The sequence below is a fragment of the Heterodontus francisci genome, chromosome 11 (genome assembly GCF_036365525.1).
Source record: "Heterodontus francisci isolate sHetFra1 chromosome 11, sHetFra1.hap1, whole genome shotgun sequence".
In the NCBI taxonomy this organism is placed as follows: Eukaryota; Metazoa; Chordata; class Chondrichthyes; order Heterodontiformes; family Heterodontidae; genus Heterodontus; species Heterodontus francisci.
In genome coordinates this window covers 98,179,336-98,197,482 of record NC_090381.1, presented here as the reverse complement: position 1 = coordinate 98,197,482, position 18,147 = coordinate 98,179,336, and the positions used below count along the sequence as shown (strand labels likewise).

Below are 18,147 nucleotides of genomic sequence, written 5' to 3'. Positions count from 1 at the left end.
ACTCACTCGCTTCCATGACCTTCTCCACGGTAAATATGGACGAGAAATATTCATTTAAGACATCGCCCATTTCCTGTGGTTCCACAGATAGATTACCACACTGATCCTTAAGGGGACCTACTCTCTCCCTAGTTACCCTTTTACTTTTAATATACCTATAGAATCTTTTAGGATTCTCCTTTATCTTATCTGCCAGGGATATTTCAGGGCCCCTTTTCGCCCTCCTAATTTCCTTCTTCAGTGCAGTCCTACATCCCCTATACTCCTCGAGGGACTCACTCGATCCTAGCTGCCTATACCTGACACATGCCTCCTTCTTTGTCCTGACCAGACCCTCCATATCCCTCATCAATCAAGGTTCCCTAAACTTGCCAGCCTTGCCCTTCCATCTAACAGGAACATGCTGGCCCTGAACACTTCCTATCTCACTTTTAAAAGCCTCCCACTTGTCAGACGTCCCTTTACCTGTAAATAGCCTCTCCCATTCAATTTTTGAGAGTTCCTGTCTGATGCCATCAAAATTAGCCTCCCCCCAATTTAGGACTTCAACCTGAGGACCAGTCCTAGCCTTTTCCATAACTATTTTGAAGCTAATAGAGTTATGGTCACTGGTCCCAAAGTGCTCCCCCACTGACACATCAACCACATGCCCATCCTCATTTCCTAAAAGGAGGTTGAGTGTGGCCCCTTCTTTAGTAGGGCCATCCACATACTGCTTCAGTAAACTATCCTGGACACACTTAACAAATTCTTCCCCATCTGATCCCTTAGCACTAAGGCAGTCCCAGTCAATATTAGGGAAGTTAAAATCACCTACTATTACAACCCTATAATTTCTACACCAATCTGTGATTTCCCTACATATATGCTCCTTCACTTCCCTCTGACTATTGGGGGGCCTATAGTATAATCCCATCAAAGTGATCACCCCTTTCTTATTTCTAAGTTCTACCTATATGGCCTCGCTGGACATTGCCTCCGGGATATCCTCTCTAAGTACTGCCAAGATGTTCTCCCTAATCAATAGTGCAACTCCCCCTCCTCTCTTCCCTCCACCTCTGTCACGCCGGAAGGATCCGTACCCCGGAGCATTGAGCTGCCAGTCCTACCCATCTCTCAACCACGTTTCCGTAATAGCTATAATATCACAATCCCATGTACCAATCCATGCTCTGAGTTCATCTGCCTTACCTGTAAGGCTTCTTGCATTAAAGTAAATGCAGCTTAGCCTACCAGACCTTCCACGCTCCCTGTCCTGCCCCTGCCCGACCTGCCTGCTGGACTTGCTTGCTTTAACCTCTACATTTGCCTCAACTATCTCATCTGAGACACTACTACTTTGAGTCCCACCCCCCTGCAAGACTAGTTTATACCCTCCCGAGTAGTACTAGCAAACCTCCCCGCAAGGATATTGGTCCCCTTCCAGTTTAGATGCAACCCGTCCTTCTTGTACAGGTCACCTCTGCACCAGAAGAGATCCCAATGATCCAAGTAGCTGAAGCCCTCCTGCCTACACCAGTTCTTCAGCCACGCATTCATTTGTCTGATCCTCCTATTCCTACCCTCACTAGCACTTGGCCAGGGAGTAATCCTGAGATTACAACCCTAGAGGTCCTGCTTTTTAACCTTCTGCCTAACTCCCTATATTCACTTTGTAGGACCTCATCTCTCTTCCTGCCTATGTCGTTAGTACCAATATCGAGGGCCGAAGGGCCTGTACTGCACTGTAATGTTCTAATGTTCTAATGTTCTAATATGGACCACGACCTCTGGCTGCTCACTCTCCCCTTTCAGAATGTCCTTCAGCCGCTCCGAGACATCCTTGACCCTAGCACCAGGGAGGCAACATACCATCCTGGAGTCTCATTTGTGGCCACAGAAACGCCTATCTGCACCCCTTACGATAGAATCCCCTATCACTATAGCTCTTCCAACCCTTTTCCTCCCCAGCTGTGCAGCAGAGCCCTCCGTGGTGCCATGAACCTGGCTGTTGCTGCTTTCCCCTGGAAGGTCATCCCCCCCAACAGTACCCAAAGCGGTATATCTGTTTGAGAGGGGGATGGCCACAGGGGACTCCTGCACTACCTGCCTGCACCTACTACTCCGTCTGGTGGTCACCCATCGCTTTTCTGCCTGTGCAGCCATTACCTGCGGTGTGACTACCTCAGTAAACGTGCTATCCATGACTTCCTCAGCATCGCGGCTGCTCCACAGTGAATCCACCCACAGCTCCTGCTCTGTAATGCAGGTAGCCAGTAGCTGCAGATGGATGCACTTCCTGCACACATGGTCGTCAGGGAATATTATCCTTAATTTCCTGAGTGAGCCATGGATTGATATTTCTTGCTGAGTTTTTGTTTTTCAAAGGAAAGTATTTTGTTGAACACTTTGAATTGTTTCTTTAAAGGTTTCCCACTGTTCATTTACTACCACACCTTTTAGTCTATTTACCCAATTTACCTTCGCCTGTTCTCCCCTCGTGCCGAAGTAATTGGTTTTGTTTAAATTTAAGGTTCTTGCTGGTGATTGGAGCATGTCACTTTCAAACTTAACTCAAATTCAATAGTCTTACGTTTACTGTTTCCCAGTGGATCTTTTATTATGACATTGCTAATTATCTCTGGTTCATTACACAATACTAGATCTAAGATAGCTTTATCCCCAGTTCGCCCCGCAATGTATGGCTCCAAGAAACTATTCAAAAACAGTCTACAAACTCATCTTCTAGAGCAGTCCTGCCAATTTCATTGTCCCAGGCTATATGAAGATTAAAATCCCCCACATTACCTTTGTTACAAGCTCCAATAATTTCTTGTTTAATGCTCTGTCCAACGGTATAACTACTGTTCGGGGCCGATAAACTATTTCCACCAGTGTTTTCTGATTCTTGCTATTCCTTATTTCCACCCATACTGATTCTACTTCCTGATCTTCTGAGGCCAGATCCTTCCTCACTAATGCCTTTTACCATCAGTGCTACTCCTCCTCCTCTGCTATTCTGTCTGACTTTCTGAAATATTGTGTACCCTAGAATATTTATTTCCTAATCTTACTCACCATGTAACCATGTCTCTGTAATGGTGATTAGATCTAAATCATGTACCACTATTTGCGCCGCTAGTTCTTATTGCAGATGCTTCGCATATTCAGATACAGAACCTTTAATTTCATTTTTTTGCTTTGCTTCTATTCCCTTCAATGACCTTTTTTGCTGATGTACAATTTTTATTACATTTTCTGTCCTTTCCTGTCCCATTCTTCTTGGCTTTACCCAAAACGCTATACTGTTCTGATGCCTTGGCCTTTCTCTTTGGATTTCTAAATCTCCCCTTTCCCGAACCCTCCTCACGCTCTGTTGGTTCACAACCTCTAGTCTTATCTGCTGCTGGCTCATTCTTGAGTTTGTACACACTGTCCCTCCCTGTCACACCCTGGTTATCATTATCCTTATTGATATCTTGCTCCCTGGCCTTCTCCTCTCTAAATTATCACATCTTCCCTCACTTCATCCCTTGCCCCTACTATTTAGTTTAAAGCCCTCTCTACAGCCAGACCTGCTGAGTGGTTCCAGCATTTCTTGTTTTTATTTCAGATTTCCAGCATCCGCAGTATTTTGCTTTTATTTCCTATATTTATTTCAGACGATCAAGAACTCTGGCACGTTTTATTTGATAAACTGCTGTACTATTACTGCACCGACAAAGATTAAGCATTTGCTGCCTGGTTCAGTAACCTTTGGGCTACAAGGCACAGCGTTAATCAAATGAAGGAAAACGCGAGACTTGAAATTTGAGATTTGTGTTGGTTTCCTTATCTCAGGCTATAATCCTCTCCCCTGGTAATATTGTCAACTTCGTTACCAGGTGACACCGAGCTTGAAAGGACCGCCCATATAAATTGCCTCAACAATATCAGGATATGAGCTTGTGACGTTGTAGTTTCACAGAATGATTCATTAGTAGCTGTATAGAAGTCGCAATTCGTGTGTCGGGAGGCAGGTAAGAAGGTGCTCCTGCTATTATAAATAATGAAAATGACCTTTGGTTTATCAATTTGTCTCCGCGGTAACTGCACTGAAAAGACTGCATTTCCTTGTGGATCTCAGGCTGTGTTGTGTTGGCACACGTGGTCAAAATGGTCACCGATTTTGAAAGCATTTCCAGCTAATTAATTGCTCGGGGCAGAGGAACAGGGACCTCTCCCCTGTCAACACTGGCAGCGCCCGAGTGAGAACAGGTGAATTGTAAAATTGCAATATTCGACCACCAACCCGAGTGAGGGTTTCCGTTTTTTCCTGAGAATCCTGAGGTTGCCTTTGGTGGAAAAAAAATTAAAATTGACTTAGTGGGTTCCTGTTTTTTTTTTAAATAGAGACGGGACAATGCCTGTCTTTCTGCATAATTAATAATCATCTAAAATTCAGGCAGCATTGAAATATTTCTGAGAATACAATTTTGTCAACTGTGGTGAAAAACAGATTTTTGCGGTTCTTTTAAAAATAGGAACTCCCAATGCAAAGTCTGCAAGAAAATGTTATGGTTGCTATTTGCCGGAATCTTAGGTATGGGCACTCTTGTCCTTTTAGTTTACAAATCATCTCTTTATCCTACCCTTGATCTCTGTGCACATCACCCTTTTTAGATGCTGGCTAATTCTGCACTCCCTCTGTTCCACTGTTGGCAGTTCAGTTACTTAAGCTCCTAACATCTGTAATTCACACCCTCACCTCATCATAAAGGCCTGCTTGGGTATAAAATTGAAACCTGACCCGGGCCTGACCCGACCATATCCAACCCGAAACGGACCCGAGTTCTTCAGTTTGTTTTTCGCGCCCGACCCGACCCGGATATCGTTCATCCGTTCCGGCAGCAGGCTCTTCCTGCAGATGGAGTTGTGGGGAACCATGGGTGAGCCTGATCCAGTGAGTTCCCAGAAGCAGCACTGTCCAGTCCAGCCCGACCCGACCCGAGCTGAGCCCATGTGCTGAAGTCGGAATATAGACCTGACCTGAACCTGACACATGTAGTCGGGTTTGGGTCGGGTAGCCAGGCTTTACCTCATCATTTCTCTTCTAGCTTTCAAAAGACTTGGAAACACCCTCTCTTCATGCATGCATTCTATCCCCTTTGTAACGACCAGATGATGAGGGGTCTAGGGGTTCCCTCTCAGCCTTTGCCTGTTTTAACAGTGACAGGGTTTAAATTTAGAAACACTGTGTTTTAGCTCCCCGTCAGTGAATCCTTGGTCACTGCTCCAATTGTAAGGCAAAGAAATCAGACAGGTTACCTTAGATTTAAACCAGAAAGGTGGAAGTTTATTCATCTTAAACTCTAATCCAGTTGACGACTATGAATATGTGATGCGACCACACTAGCATGCATACGCGATAAACACACAGGCAGATAGATACAGAGAAAGTAGAAAAGAATAAAGGTGAAAAGTTTGAGGCAATATTGGGATTATAATTACAGTCCTTTGAGTTCAATGTGGAGTCTTTTGTTCTTGGTAAATCCTGCAATTCGTTAGGGCCCAGTGCACGTTTCAACGTGTTTCGATGTCGGAGTCTTTTCTCTCTTGAAGTTTACATGTAAGAGATAGGATTTATAATCATCTTGAAAAGAATAAGTTCATTAGAGATAGTCAGCACGGTTTTGTGAAGGGTAGGTCGTGCCTCACAAACCTTATTGAGTTTTTTGACAAGGTGACCAAACAGGTGGATGAGGGTAAAGCTGTGGATGTGGTCTATATGGATTTCAGTAAGGCGTTTGATAAAGTTCCCCACGGTAGGCTATTGCAGAAAATACAGAAGTATGGGATTGAAGGTGAATTAGTGCTTTGGATCAGAAATTGGCTAGCTGAAAGAAGACAGAGGGTGGTGGTTGATGGTAAATGTTCATCCTGGAGTATAGTTTCTAGTGGTGTACCGCAAGGATCTGTTTTGGGGCCATTGCTGTTTGTCATTTTTATAAATGACCTGGATGAGGGTGTAGAAGGGTGGGTTAGTAAATTTGCGGATGACACGAAGGTCGGTGGAGTTGTGGATAGTGCCGAAGGATGTTGTAGGTTACAGAGGGACATAGATAGGCTGCAGAGCTGGGCTGAGAGATGGCAAATGGAGTTTAATGTGGAAAAGTGTGAGGTGATTCACTTCGGAAGGAGTAACAGGATTGCAGAATACTGGGCTAATGGGAAGATTCTTGGTAGTGTAGATGAGCAGAGAGATCTTGGTGTCCAGGTACATAAATCCCTGAAAGTTGCCACCCAGGTTAATAGAGCTGTTAAGAAGGCATATGGTGTGTTAGCTTTTATTAGTAGGGGGATCGAGTTTAGGAGCCACGAGGTCATGCTGCAGCTGTACAGAACTCTGGTGCGGCCGCACCTGGAGTATTGCATGCAGTTCTGGTCACCGCATTATAGGAAGGATGTGGCAGCTTTGGAAAAGGTGCAGAGGAGATTTACTAGGATGTTGCCTGGTATGGAGGGAAGGTCTTACGAGGAAAGGCTGAGGGACTTGAGGTTGTTTTCGTTAGAGAGAAGGAGGAGAAGAGGTGACTTAATAGAGACATATAAGATAATCAGAGGGCTGGACAGGGTGGATAGTGAGAGCCTTTTTCCTCGGATGGTGATGGCAAACACGAGGGGACATAGCTTTAAGTTGAGGGGTGATAGATATAGGACAGATGTCAGAGGTAGTTTCTTTACGCAGAGAGTAGTAGGGGCGTGGAACGCCCTGCCTGCAACAGTAGTCGACTCGCCAACTTTAAGGGCATTTAAGTGGTCATTGGATAGACATATGGATGAAAATGGAATAGTGTAGGTCAGATGGTTTCACAGGTCGGCGCAACATCGAGGGCTGAAGGGCCTGTACTGCGCTGTAATGTTCTATGTTCTATGTCTTCCGTGGGTCTGTTGGCTTGGGAGAAAGCGAGAGAGAGACAGCCAGGAGAGAGGCTTCCTTGTTCCAGCTTCAGTTGCAAACTGCCTTCGTCTGCATTCAAACTGTCCTTTGGCTGGTTCAAAAAGCCTGGACCAGCCAGTCACTCATGTGACCAGCTGTTACCCAGCATGTTACCCAGTCCTGTCTTTGTGGATTGTATCATCTTAGCTGTCCCTGGAATGTGCTTCCTTACACCTTCAATGTCTGGTGATCAAAATCTATTTGGGTCAATTGGACCATGGAGTAGTCCTTTGTCTCCACAAGTACCGTCTCTTTGTATGCAAATGTCCTCCAGTCAAAGGTCTAGTGATCACTGCAACAAGTCATTTCTTCACTCCAGCAACAACTTAAAATCAATGTTCATATGGAAAAATTAGTATGCCTCATTCTTGGCAGGTGGGGGTCTGCATGACACTGCCACACCCAGCGGAATGAAATGCGATTTTTAAAAAGAGCGTTTCATTAAAAGGGACTAGAGAGAAGATAAGGACAGGAAAACACACATGCATCTCTCTCATTCATTCAGAACCCTAACAATTGTTACAGCCTAAAATAAAAACAAGAAATACTGGAAATACTCAGCAGGTCTGGCAGCATCTGTGAAGAGAGAAGCAGAGTTAAAGGGTCAGTGACCCTTCTACAGAACTGGAGATTTTAAGCAAGTAAAGTGGGGGGGTGGGGCAAGAGATAACAAAAAGGTGTTGATGGGTCAAGGTCACAGAGAATAACTGACCAGAATGTCATGGAACAAAGGTAAACGGTATGTTAATGGTGTGCAGAAAGACAAAGCGTTAGAACAGAGAGGGTGTGAATAGATTGTAAAGCACAAGCACAGACGTTAAAATGTTTTTTTAAAAACAGAAACAGTGGGTAAGCACAGTCGAAACAAACTAAACACACTAAAAAAAAACCTAAAATAAAATAACCAAATAAAAAAGAAAAAGTAACTAAACACAAAAAGTGGGGGCCCGTCATGCTCTGAGATTATTGAATTCAATGTTCAGTCCGGCACGCTGTAGCTTGCCTAATTCTTAAGAGATGCTGTTCCCCGAGCTTGCGTTGATGTTCGCTGGAACCCTGCAGCAATCCGAGGACAGAGGTGTGAGCATGAGAGCAGGGGGCAGTGTTGAAATGGCCAGCAACCGGAAGCTTAGGGTCCTGCTTATGAACTGAGATGAGGTGTTCCACAAAGCGGTCAGCCAATCTGCATTTGATCTCCCTAATGTAGAGGAGACAACATTGTGAGCAGTGAATATAGTATACTAAATTGGAAGAAGTACAAGTAAATCACAGCTTCACCTGAAAGGAGTGATTGGGGCCTGGGATAGTGAGGAGAGAGGAGGTAAATGGGAAGGTATTACACCTCCTGCAATGGCAGGGGAAGGTGCTGTGGGAAAGGGACGAGGTGGTGGGGGTAATGGAGGAGTGGAGGGAACGATCCCTTTGGAATGCTGACAGGGGAAGGCAGGGGAAGATGCGTTTGGTCAATAACCTTCCTTCAATCATGAGGTCAGAAGTGGGGATGTTCGCTAATGATTGCACAATGTTCAGCACCATTCGCAACTCCTCAGATACTGAAGCAGTCTATGTAGAAATGCAGCAAGATCTGGATAATATCCAGGCTTGGGCTGATAAGTGGCAAGTAACATTCGCGCCACACAAGTGCCAGGCAATGAGCATCTCCAACAAGAGAGAATCTATCCATCTCCCTTTGACATACAATGACATTACGATCGCTGAATCCTCCACTATCAACATCCTGGGGGCTACCATTGACCAGAAACTGAACTTGAATAGTCATATAAATATCATGGCTACAAAAGCAGGTCAGAGGCTAGGAATCCTGCAACGAGTAACTCACCTCCTGACTCCCCAAATCCTGTCCATCATCTACAAGGCACAAGTCAGGAGTGTGATGGAATACTCTCCACTTGCCTGGATGGGTGCAGCTCCAACAACACTCAAGAAGCTCGACACCATCCAGGACAAAGCAGCCCACTTGATAGGCACAACATTCACTCCCTCCACCACCGACGCACAGTGGCAGCAGTGTGTACCGTCTACAAAATGCACTGCAGCAAGGCACCAAGGCTCCTTAGGCAGCATCTTCCAAACCCATGACCTCTACCACTTACAAGGACAAGGGCAGCAAATACATGTGAACACCACCACTTGCAAGTTCCCCTCCATGCCACACATCATCCTGACTTGCAACTATATCGCTGTTCCTTCACTGTCGCTGGGTCAAAATTCTGGAACAGCACTGTGGGTGTACCTACCCCACATGGACTGCAGTGGTTCAGGAAGGCAGCTCACCACCACCGTCTCAAGGGCAATTAGGGATGGACAATAAATGCTGGCCTAGCCTGCAATACCCACATCCCCATGAATGAATTAAAAAAAAGTTGTAAACTGCCTTCAAATCAAACTGTCCTATGCCTGTTTCAAAAAGCCTGGACCAGCCAGTCAGTCATGTGACCAGCTGGTTTAACCAGTCCTGTCTTTGTGGATTGTAACATTTTAGCAGACCCTGGAATGCGCTTCCTTACACCTTCAATGTCTGGTGATCAAAATCCATTTGGGTCAATTGTACCAGGGAGTAGTCCTTTGTCTCCCCAAGCACCATCTCTTTGTATGCAAATGTCCTCCAGTCAAAGGTCTGGTGATCTCTGTGACAAGACATTTCTTCACTTCAGCAACAGTTTAAAATCAATGTTCATCTGGCAAAATTAATATGCCTCATTCTTGGCAGGTAGGGGTCTGCAGGACACATTACTTTCCCATTTCTCTTTATCCTCTCCCTCCTGTTGTGTCTGTTTTTGTTCTCCAATCTTAAGATGTCCTGAGTTGTCATTCCACACGTCAGATTTGCTGTAGAAATGCGAATTGTTATGCTGTTGGGAGGCCTACCTCCTTCCAAAGAATGTGGGCCATTAGTGAAATGCAACTCATCCATAAGATTAAAGTCTTCATGCAACAGCATACACTGTCTAGAATTTAGTACTTTAACGGCACTTTGTAATGATGGTTTGTGTGTGCAATGCAAATGTCACACCTATGGAGAAGGTAGGTGCTCACTAAGATGGAGGTGTATACTTGTAGTAGAGGTTGCTTTACTCCCTACATCAGACCTTTGTCTGTATCTGACCTCAGTGATTTGACTTCCTTACTTTGATAATTGCAATAAGTTGTATTGGCTATCACTCGTGAATGAGTGTGATACCAATGACACCCAAGCCTATCTCTCGCTGGCTACAGAAAACATCATGGTGTAGATATTAACAAAATTAAGCATTCATCAGTGGCATCAATCACATTGTGATAGTGTGTCTTCGTGCTTCGATTGGCTATATCATGTGACAGTGTTATACTTCATTGAAAATCTAGTGTGTATTGTTTTTCAGAACAGTCCATTTTCTGTTTGTTTGTTGTGTGCGAGTCTTATTCCTTCATTCTCACTTGGCATAGACTCCACAGATGGTAATATCTTTCCAATTTTATACTAAATGGTATCTATTTATGTATCAACCCAGACAATATGGAATGGTATTACAGCTGAACACAAGCATGTCCACATCACATATGCTTAAAGCTGTTTAGGAGTAGGATATCCCAACTGAATTTTATCTCCCTGGTTTGGCAAGAAAAGGCTGTGTCTGGGCCAGCGTCTGTTTCAGGGTTTCAGTCCAAAAATCCTAATTCTACAGAAAATAAAATGCAACCATTCAAAACAGATGGGCAGCAAAAACAGAGACGTGTACTATCAGAACAACTGGCATGTGCCAGGAAAGGTAACCATTGGAAACATGTTTGTCATGTATATTAATGACTTGGATGTGAAAGTAGGGGGCATGATTAGTAAGTTTGCAGATGACACCAAAATTGGTGGTATCGTGGACAGTGAAGAAGGTTGTCTAAGGTTATAACAGGATATAGATAAACTGGGAAAGTGGGCAAGGGATTGGCAAATGGAATTTAATGCAGACAAGTGTGAAGTGATGCATTTTGGGAAGTTAAACCAGGGCAGGACATATACAGTGAGTGGCAGGGCCCGAGGGAGTGTTGTTGAGCAGAGAGACCTTGGCGTGCAAGTACATAGTTCCCTGAAAGTGGCAGCACAGGTAGACAGGGTGGTGAAGAAGGCGTATGGCATGCTTGCCTTCATCTGCCGAGGCATTGAGTACAAGAGTTGGGACGTCATGTTACAGTTGTACATAAAGTTGGTTAGGTTGCATTTGGAGTACTGTATGCAGTTCTGGTCGCTGCACTACAGGCAAGATGTGATTAAGCTAGAGAGGGTGCAGAAAAGATTCAGAAGGATGTTGCCTGGTTTGGAGGGTTTGAGTTACAAAGAGAGATTGGATAGGCTGGGTCTGTTTTCCCTGGAGCGAGGGAGGCTGAGAGGGGACATGATAGAGGTATATAAAATTATGAGAGACATAGATAGGATAGATAGCCAGAGTCTGTTTCCCATGGTAGGGGTGACTAAAACTAGAGGGCATAGATTTAAGGTGAGATGGGAGAAGTTTAAAGGGGATCAAAGGGGGAAATTTTTCACTCAAATAATAGTGGGTATCTGGAATGAGTTGCCAGAGGAGGTGGTGGAGGCAGGAACAGTAGCAACATTTAAGAGACATCTGGACAGGTACTTGAATGAACAAGGCATAGAGGGATATGGAATTAATGCAGGCCTGTGGGATTAGTATGGATGGGCATAATGGTCGGCATGGACGCGATGGGCCGAAGGGCCTGTTTCTATGCTGTACAACTCTGACTCTGACTCTTCCGTATCCAGGGATATTAAGGTGCTCGCTGCAATCTTGTTGGAGATTACCTAATTTAGTGCAGATCAGGAATTGAATTTGTGAAGCCAACAACACGCAAAGGTGTCAACTGTGGCAGCACTCTTGCCTTTAAATCAGAAGGTTATGGGTTCCAGTTCCACTCCATTACTTGATCACAAAAATCAAAGCTGACATTCCAGTACAGAAGTGAGGGAGTGCTGCACTGTTGGAGGTGCTGTCTTTTGGATGAGATGTTAAACTAAGGCCCTATCTGCTCTCTTAGTTGGATGTAAAAGATCTCATGACACTATTTTGAAGAAGTGCGGGGGAGTTAGCCCAGTGTCCAGGCCAATATTTATCCCTCAATCAACATCACAAAAAAAAGAATTATCTGATCATTATCAGAACTTGCTTTGTGCAAATTGGCTGCAGTGTTCCTCTGTTACAACAGTGACTACACTTCAAAAAGTGGCTGTAAAGTGCTTTCGGATGCCCAGTGGTTGTGAAAGGCACTATATAGATATGCAAGTTTTTTTTTAATAAGCCCACTGAATCATGGAATTTATTCAATGGCTTGCATGAATAAAATTGTGAAATAATTGTGTGGGATTATAGGTACCACCCAAAGCTCTTTGTAGCTGGATTTACACTGCCATTTTCCATTGATGTAATGTAATTTATGATGTAATCAGTGCAATAATTGCAGTGTGAATCAGAAGATGATCCACTGTCCTAAAATGTTGAGGTATTCGACACCCCCATTTCCCCCCCCCCCCCCCCCCCCCACCACTCTCCAAAAAATATCAGGTGCTAGAAGGTGGGATTAGATTGGGCAGCTAGTTTTTTTTTTCAGCCAGTACGGGCACGATGGGCTGAATGGCCTCCTGTGCCCTAATTTTTCAATGGTTCTAAACGATTTCCCATTAATGCAGTATAAATTCAGCCTATGTTGCTGAATCCTGGCCATGACTGAAAAGTCAGGTTATTGAAAAGAATGGGTGGGGAAAGGTAGGATTGCCAATTCTGGTTTGAAGCATTCCTGGAGGTTCACCAGGTGATGCTCGAACCATATGATATTTGACCATGTGACACCTGCAAATGGTATCGCATTTCCATGGACTCTGCTTTGGACTTGAATTCTCTGTGAAGGTGACAGCTCTCAACTGGGAGCCTCAGTCAGAGGCGGTCTGTACTTCCACTTCACATGTCAAAACCAGCTGGCTTAAACCAACCTGAATCAAACTGAGAGATCTAATAAATCGACAGCAGGCTCAGGGTTTAGGATACTTCTCATGGAGCACATCACTCTTCTGTAACCCCATTCTCTCCGCATCCTTTGATATTCTTCCTTTTCAGATATTTATCCCATTCCTTTTTATATGATCTAGTTAATACCACAATAGCAATCTGTCTTTTAAGTACTATCCCATGTTCTAATACCCCATCAGTTTACGAATCTTCCTTCTGCCTTTCCCCCTTAGTTCTTCCAGTGGGAACCCTCAGTCTCTGAGCACAGTAAATCCATTGATTTAATTTATTGATTTCTGGCTGCTCCTCTAATAGAGGAGCCACTCCCATGTACCACATTGCTGTTGCTGCTCCTGGCTCTACAAAAAAGGCTGGTCCCCATACCCACACCATTACCCAATCTCCCTCTCTCCTCCTGACCGCCATTCTCAATATCAGTCTCTCTCTCTCTCTCTCTCTCGCTCTTTCTCCTTGACCCCATTCCCCACTCATCATCTCTCCGTGAGCCCCCCACCAATTTCTGATTGTTTCCAGCTGGACCCGATTCTTTCTCTGATGTTACAAAATGGGTCGGCGCATTGCCAAGGCAGGAAATTTAAAGCACAACAATTGCCCGGACTAAATAGCAGCAATGTCCAGACAATCCTTGCCCCATTCCGGTAGACTCCCAGGTGATCCGGGAGGGTTTGCAAACCTGGTTATGGAAAGGGAAAACGAGATGAGGACCCTTGCCTTTAAAAGGAGACTTCCGAGTGGAACATCCAGGACAGGAAATTGTAACTGAAAGTAATCACCAGCACAGTTACAAGGCAAAACTCATGCTTATTTAGTCAATCTTGCTTTTTTGTGTTTGAATAATAAAAGGCCTTGTAAATCTGATTTAATGGGTATTTTAGTGAAAAGCTGCACTTGAGGAATTGTAATCCTGATTTAGCAAGAATGTAAAATGCTTGCTGATTCAATGAAAATAAGAATTGGGTGAGTAAAAAGGAGTGTTGATTTTCTATCACCCATTTTACACTATTGCACAAAGCCAAGTTTAACCCCCCTGTTTGAAGTCACATATGGTCTTCCATAGTTCTAAAGGGCAAAGGGTTAGGAGAAAAGAATTTGATCACACCTGAAGTCACTCCTCAATTGGTGTTCCTTTCTCGGGACATAATATAAATATTTTTAATTTCATTTTTAATGTCTTCAAAATTAATAACTGTTTTGTGCACTGCTCAACAATTATGGCAAAATCCCTAAACCAATCCTAATGAACTCCCATTGGGTTTTGGAGGCCAAAATGAATCAGTGCTCCAAAATCAACATGAACTTGAGATAAAAAGAAGCATGACTTTTTAAAGATCCGAATATTCATATATTAGAACCTAATTCTCTTCTAGCTGTCTGTTGTCCCTGTTTCCCCAGCTATACTTGGCTTGTAACAGTTAAACTTGTGGTGCAGCAATTCACAAACTCTCACAAACACTCATATGGTTCAATTAGCAAAAACACTCTTTAGCAAAGCGGCAGGTGTTGGTGCAGAAAGATGGCCACATACTGGCCTATGCAGGGGAATTCCCCTCCAAAATGACAGTCTGGCAGCTGTGGCCATTTTTATTTTCATAACTTTTAAAATTGCTCAGAAGTCACTTTCATCTTGAGGCGTCCTCTCTCTCCATTACCTGCATTGGCAGACTGCCACGCTGACAGTGCTGGAAGGCCTCCTATTGGTCCTCCAGCATCGAAAGCCTGCCCGGCATCCTTAAGTGGATGGCAAGCATGCCCTCTGACCATTTAATTGGCCATTCCTGGAAAATCATGTTGGGTGACTATTTCTGACATGGTCCGGGGACCCACATTTGATCCTGGTGTCGGGATTCCGATCCAAAACAAAAATCTTGCCCAGTGTTGTAACAGATTTTAAGCAAGGCAGAGGTGGGGAGGGATAGCCCAGAAATGGAGTCAGAGAGTTTGAGGAAGGGAAGGGAAGAGTTGAAGATGCTACATGTGAAGAAGAAAGAATGGTGAAAATTGGAAGCAAGGTTGCTGAAATTTTCCAGTTTTGGACGAGAGCAGGAAACAGCACCGATACAGTTATCAAAGTACTGGAAAAATAGGTGATGGAGGGGGCCTTTGTTTCAGAAGAGGACATTCAATTCTGTAATGTTTTTAGGATAGGTGTAGGATAGGTTCAATTGACATCTCTTAGCTTTGAAGAGTTGTCCTTTGTCTTTGATAGACAATCTGAATTCCCAAAAGGCTAATCCTTTTTTCGTCGGTGGCCATTTTGGACCATCGTTTACTTTTAAAAATAAAAGTTCATTTTTTAAAGACAAAGTCCGTTTTTCATAACTCTTCAGAGTTAGTCCATGATTTTTGCATAATTGCACTTTTAGCGTGCGTTAAAAATATAAAATAGTACATGTACATAATTTCCCAGAATATAATAAAAATGCCTGAAATTTAAAAAGTTGAGCTGCGTGCTCGTTGTTACTGTAATCACAACTAAAACATATATTGCCAATATTTTTGTAGTAATTCAGATGTGAATTTTTTTTCCTTTAACACCAGTATGGTCGGAATTTTGCACCCCACCCCTGCGGGAGCGGGCTGGAGATGAGGGGAGGTGGTGGGGGGTTGGGGTTGGTGGGGGGCATGCATTTGTGTGGGAGGTGAGTGGGGTGCCTTTCCCATCGCCTTCCTACCCCCACTGCGGCAGGGGAGGTGACTAACAGCCTGCCCACCCCAGGCCAATTGAGGTTTTTAAGTGGCCAATTGATTGCCACTTAAGGGCCTTCTGCCGCTGGCAACTTTGCAGGCTTTGGAGGCCACCCAGCAATACCAGGCGGCCTTTTTGCAGGCCCGAGGTTTGGGGGGGGGGCCCTCCTGATGGGGCACCTTGTGCCCTACGGAAGGACCCCCCCAGCAGCTCCTGCTGCCCCTGCTAGTGGACCTCCCACCGCCCTCCTGATTGACCCCCACCCACCTCGCCAGGGACCAGCCAATTGTCCCCGGCGAGGCACAAAACCCCGCTTGCCTTTTACAGTGCTGGCGTCCACGATCCTCCTGAAGCGGGCTGCAGTCCCAACAGTGGCCACCACTCCCGGTGACGCAACTGGGAGTGAGGCGCTGCCGGCCCATTGATATGGCTGGCAGCTGCTTGGGGCAAGACTAGTGGGCAGTGGGGGGGTGGGGGTGATGTCCCACCCGAGCCCTATTAAGGGTCTGGACCACATAAAATCTCGGAGTGGCTCCCAGGCCTGCCGGATGCAGGCTTGCCCCTGACTTTTAAGCCAGTGGGCAGGGCCTCTGCCCCGACGTAAAGTCCCAACCCATGTCTTTAACAAATATATCATCACTTGACAAGAACAACTTTATTTCTTCTTCCGTCTGACTTTCTTTCAATTAACCTATCTGGCTTCTTGCTCTTTCTGTCTGGGTATCTTCTTCCATTTCCATTCGCGTGACTCTGCTCTCTCAACATCCTGAACTTTGACTTTCACTACCAACTCTACTTGATGGTTGAGACTGTGAAATTGATTGATTGGTCTTAATCAAAGACCCTGACTCACTTTGCTCTACCAGTGGATTCTGTGATAAAGGCAAACTTCAGTTTCTTCATGACTTGCACTTTCTTTCTGACCTGCTTGGGACTGTAGGAATTTGGACTATAGGAGGTTTCTCATGCTGCCCTTTTGTCAGATTTCCTCTTTCAAGTGAATGATCTACATGACACTGACAGAGTCTCTCTCTCCAATCCTCACTAGATATGTGAATGCACCTAGTTTTTTTACAACTCCAAACACATACTTTTCCTTATTTTCTCTGTGGTTTTTCACCATGACCTTCTGACCAGCACCCAATTCTCTAAGTTTCTTGCCTTGTGTATCATGACTCATCTTCACTCTGTCTTGCTTTTCTCTTACTTTGCTATTGATGTCAGGCTTAAGCAAACTAAATCTTGGCCTAGTATTTAAACACTAACCTGTAAGCCGAGTAACTTATTGTAGACTGTGGGTTTATTCTGTTAGAGAACAGAAAATTATCTAGCCTGTATTGAAGAGAAAAATGGAAATTACTGCCTAGCCTGCCACCTAGCAAATGCTTCTGCAAAGACCTCTTCACAATTTGTATATTTCTTTCTGCAGCGTTATTCGATGCTGGGTGATTTGGTGATATTGGAGTGTGCTTGATTCCATTCTTACAAAGAAATATTTCAAACTGTGGACCATTATCTAACCCTAACTCCTCTGGAAACTCAAAACCACTGTAGTTTCGGCACTTGTGGTATTGGGCATAGACTCAATATTTATCCACTTGCTATTGCTATCGACCAAAACAAAATCCTCTTTCCCTTCCACTTCAAAGAAATCGACATATATTTGTTCCTACAGTTTTCTTTTGTTTGACCATGGAATGAAAAGAACTTTGGTTGGATTATTTCTCATTCTGTGACACAGTTCACAACTTTTCACCAATTCTTCAATCTCTCTATCTACCTTTGGATACCAAAAGTAGCTTCTTGCTGCTGCTTTCATATGGACTATCATTATGTGCTGTTGATGAAGTTTCTCTAACAATCTCTCTCTAAATCTTGGCAGAATAATGACTCTTCAACCCCATAGGAGACAGCCTCAATCAACACTCAGTTCATTTCTACATGTGGAAACCTCCTGTAATTTCTCTTCATCACATTCTTTAGGCCAGCTATTCATGACATAATTAAGTACTTTACTATGCACCACATCCTTACGAGTTTCTTCAGAAAGTTCTCTGACACTGGCATGTCATTTGTGTATGTAAGGTAATTCACAGGTAACTCATTGGCTTAAAATGCATCAGTCTTCACTTCCTCAATGTCATATGTACTCTTACTGTACCATACTGTAAATAACTCAACCCAGTTTAAACTGTATTTTCTTAAGCCAATTTCTTACCATCAGGGAGACTTTGCTCCCTGCTACTACTACCAATGGCAAGTAACAGGATGCATCATTGTGTTCTACCCAAACACTAACATCACCTAACACTAGAATAACTAGTCAGTTTAAGACCAGTTTTTTGTAAGGGACTGTGACTTAAGGTCGACTCATACACTCCTTCTAGGAGAACAAACTCTGCTGCAGCTGTATCAACAATGAAAGTAAGTTCTGAATCTCTGACTTTCATTTTTACTGTGGGCACTGGAAT

General features: G+C 44.1%; 1 protein-coding gene across 2 annotated transcripts in view; it reads left to right on the top strand.

The window, feature by feature from the left end:
• Positions 1-3,853: 3,853 nt before the first annotated feature.
• The window catches only part of LOC137375414 (phospholipid scramblase 2-like), a 62,090-nt gene continuing 47,796 nt past the window's right edge, over positions 3,854-18,147 (top strand). The window contains exon 1 of one of the 2 annotated variants that reach the window (XM_068042602.1): positions 3,854-4,006. The gene's annotated coding sequence lies outside the window, so the exon portion shown is untranslated. The remainder of the gene's footprint in view (positions 4,007-18,147) is intronic. The other variant, XM_068042600.1, reaches the window with a different exon arrangement.